At 43.1% G+C, this 3,493-nt stretch overlaps 1 pseudogene; it reads right to left on the bottom strand.

Annotated features, from left to right (window-relative positions):
* Positions 1-1,541: 1,541 nt before the first annotated feature.
* Positions 1,542-2,852, bottom strand: LOC142046683 (olfactory receptor 5G3-like; annotated as a pseudogene).
* Between the last annotated feature and the right edge of the window lie 641 nt (positions 2,853-3,493).

Genomic DNA, 3,493 nt, shown 5'->3' with positions numbered 1-3,493 from the left:
GTATAAAAACACATGTTGTTTGGCTGAGGCCTGCTTACCAAGTGATCGAGATCTCTCTGTGTGACTGCCCTGCCTTCACTGTTATTTACCACTTCACCAATCTTTATTGGAAATTATTTATATTTTTTCCAGATCATTGTGAAAAATATTGGATACCATTGACTCAAGGGCAGATCCCTGGTGGACCCCATGACGAACATTAAAACCACCTAGTGTGATGGGGCAAGGCCAGATGGCTACAGTAAAGTACTGAGCAACAGGTATGTTAGCCCCAGGCTAAACAAATTCCTAGTACCCTGGTAACCAAATGGCAGTTGCTCCAGGTTAATCAAGGCACCTGGAGCCAATTAAGATCTTTCTAGAAGGCAGTAGAGAATAAGCTGCCTTAATTAAACACCTGCAGCCAATCAAGGCAGGCTAATCAGGGCACCTGGCTTTAAAAAGGAGTCACTCCAGTCAGGCAAGGAGAGCCAGAGGAGAAGGAGCGTGTGTGAGGAGTCTGGAGCAAGAAGGCAAAGGAGCTGAGGTGAGAGAGGTACTGCTGGAGATTTGAGGAGGACAAGCCGTTATCAGAACACCAGGAGGAAGGTCTTGTTGGTGAGGATAAAGAAGGTGTTTGGAGGGAGCCATGGAAAGTGCTCAGGGAGTCGTAGCTGTCCTGCAACTGTTACAGGAGGCACTATAGACAGGCTGCGATCCCAGGGGCCCTGGGCTGGAAGCGGAGTAAGAGGGCGGGCCTGGGTCCCCCAAACTCCCACTCCTGATCAGACACAGCAGGAGTTGACTCAGACTGTGGGTTCCACAAGAAGGGAAGATCACTGAGGTGAACAAATCCACCAATAAGCGCAGGACCCACCAAGGTGGAGGAGGAACTTTGTCACACTAGAAATTTTGAGATTCCCTATCAGACATATTTATCAGGCATATCTATCAGGCATATTTTTAACCATTTAATATGAGCCACATTGGCTTTCTGTAGTGCTACTTTTTAATGGAAATGTTGTGAGGGACTAAGTCAAATGCCTTACAGATTTTTAAGTATATTTTGCCAACACAGTTACTTTTAGTAATCAAATTTATAATCACACCAAAAATCAAAATCAAGTACACATGACAAGACATATTCATGGATTTATTCTCTTGTTCTCAATTACTTTTTCCTTTCCAGTATCTTATCATACATAATGAGGCAGTTACTTCAACGACATTCAACCATCTGTATTAGATGCTTCCCTCTCCCACTTCAACCTATTTTACCCTTAGAAACAGCATGTATTCTTTTGTGGAAAGATAAAATCTTATCCTAATATTTTTTATTATACTATATTTTCTGTGAACATGGATTTGCTCAATTGTTTAAATATTGTGATCTAATAAATAGCATCAGAGGGGTAGCCGTGTTAGTCTGGATCTGTAAAAAGTAACAGAGTTCTGTGGCACCTTATAAACTAACAGATGTATTGGAGCATAAGCTTTCATGGGCAAATAAATAGCAGTTTCTTTTGCCAGAGTTTATTAGTTTATTCAGATTTTCATCTCCTTCAAGAAAGTATTTTCAACTGTAGAATCCTACTCAGGACATCCTTCACTTCCTTTTGCCTTAGGGGATTCAGCATGGGAATCACCACTGTGTAGCCCATTTATCTCAGCCCTTTGAGTATCTGGAATTGGGTCGCAGATACATGAACACCATGGTTCCATAGAAGATAACAGCCATCAGGTGGGAAGCACAGATTGGAGAATGTTTTGCGTTTCCCATCAGTAAAGGGGATCCTCAGGATGGTGGAGACAATGAAAATATAGGAAACAAGAACTTCCACTGAAGTGAATAAGCCCAGAAACATAATGGAAATAGTTACCACTGTCTCACTGATGTGAGTGTTGGAGCAGGAGAGAGCTAAGAGTGGAAAGATGTCACTGAAGAAATTATTGATGTTGGAACCACAGAGAGACAATCTAAAGGTGCAAATTATTTGTGTCTTTGCATTCACAAAACCAATGAGATCGGAGCCAGCTGCTAGGTGGGCACAGGCTCTTGGGGACATGAGGTCCATATAGAGCAGCAGGTTACAGATGGCCACATAATGATCATATGCCATCACAGCCAGCAGAAGGCACTCTGGGCTTGCAGAGAGACCAAAGAAAAACATCTGTATTGCATAGCCAGTGTACAAAATGGTTTTCTTCTCTCCTAAGAAATTCATCAGCATTTTAGGAATGACAGCTGAGGAATAAACAAGATCTAGAAAAAACAAGTGTTAGAGGAAAAAGTACATGGCAGTGTGAAGTCAAAAGTCAGTCCTAATTAACACCATCATCCCAAGATTGCCAGCCAAGATGATGAGCTATATTGCTAAAATCACCCTGTAGCAGAGTGTGGCATGACCCCCTTGGCTTCTGTCTCTGCTAGGTTAACAAAGTCACTCTGAGACTTACAGTTTAGTAACCACTGGTGCACTTTATTCTCAGGCTTGTTCCTACCACCATTTCACCATGTACAAGTAACCATTGACTGTCTGCAGGCAGGGAGGGGACAGCTACCTCCCTGCTTCCATTCCCTGCCTTTTTCCTTTTCTCCAGCTCTCTCTTGGCTTCCTTCCCCTGAAGCTTTTATGTAGCACCAGGCTAATTAGGTAGCAGCTGTCTCTACCTCCCCAATTAGGGCCAGGTTACCTCCAGCCTGCTCTAATTTGTTCCCCCTAAAGAGGCGCAGGCATGACAGAGGGTTGAATTTGCAGCCCTTTGCCCAGCACCCTGACCCACACCCCAAAGCACATTGCCTTCATGTGTGGACTGTTTGTTAACCCTGAGAGGATGAATTCAGTCATCACGGTGTGATTTTCCTTGTCCATTTCTGTAGCACACATGCGTGACCTACTGATATAAGGTGGAATCTGTTGAGTAGAACTGAACTGAAAGGCACATTTGTGAGAAACACCCAATTTGTTTCCTTGGCTAATCACATTTTGTCAGAAGAATATCCTTTGCAACCACTGCTTCCAGTCCTCCCTGCTCCTTGGATACCTCAATATTCTGTTCCCTCTCAATGTTCTTCCCCTGCCTCCCATTGGTCCCACCATTTCCCTATCCCAAGAGTCTTCCTCCATGACATCCCATTGCTATCCCTGCCATGCCACTAGTCTTTGCTCACTTTCTTGGAGCACTTGCTCCCAAAACCACCTCTATCTTTTCAGCCATTGCTTCCAGTCCTGATTATCAACCTGATTACCAAGGGGACAGCAGTGGCTTCAGTCACTTTGAGAAAAATGATATAAATAAGGTACTCTTCTCAAAATGGCTACAAGTTGATGGCAGCTGTGGCTTCCATTTCATTGATGATAATGTGGGATGGCAACCATTTTGAAATTCCCTTTACTAGAACATCATTTTGTTGATATCTTCTGAAGGAGAAACTTTCAGTTATGAAGAATAATACAAAAAATACTCTTAAATGTAGCTTCTGCGGAAGATTTCAGTGAGTTTTATCTATATG

This window comes from Chelonoidis abingdonii, chromosome 4 (assembly GCF_003597395.2).
Source record: "Chelonoidis abingdonii isolate Lonesome George chromosome 4, CheloAbing_2.0, whole genome shotgun sequence".
NCBI lineage: Eukaryota > Metazoa > Chordata > Testudines > Testudinidae > Chelonoidis > Chelonoidis abingdonii.
The sequence above is the reverse complement of the archived record's forward strand: the minus strand, read 5'-3'. Positions and strand labels throughout refer to the sequence as shown.